This window comes from Myotis davidii, unplaced genomic scaffold (genome assembly GCF_000327345.1).
Source record: "Myotis davidii unplaced genomic scaffold, ASM32734v1 scaffold425, whole genome shotgun sequence".
NCBI classification, from domain to species: Eukaryota; Metazoa; Chordata; class Mammalia; order Chiroptera; family Vespertilionidae; genus Myotis; species Myotis davidii.
Window position 1 is genome coordinate 771,464 of NW_006296413.1, and position 358 is coordinate 771,821.

Below are 358 nucleotides of genomic sequence, written 5' to 3' on the forward strand. Positions count from 1 at the left end.
TGCGTTTCCTGTGGAATGTGGCAGGACAGCTGCTGATGATAAATTCATTTATTTATTGACATTGGTGATGGTGCATGTCCTTTAGTGCCCCCTGGGCACCTGTGTGCGGAAAAGGTGACTCAGGTTTATTTAGGTGGTTAACTTTAATTGGTATTTGATTTTTAAAGTTGTAGTCATCGGTGCTTTGAATGCTTTTTAGCCTTTATTGAGCGTCTACTGTATGCCAGGCAGTAGGTGCTGGGGACAAATTCGGGAAGTCCCTGCCTGCTAGAGCTTAGTCATCAGTACACTAGTTTACAAAGCGCAGATAAGAGAGCGCAGTGTGCCTGAGGTCAATGCTGCAGGAAGGGGGCTGGGG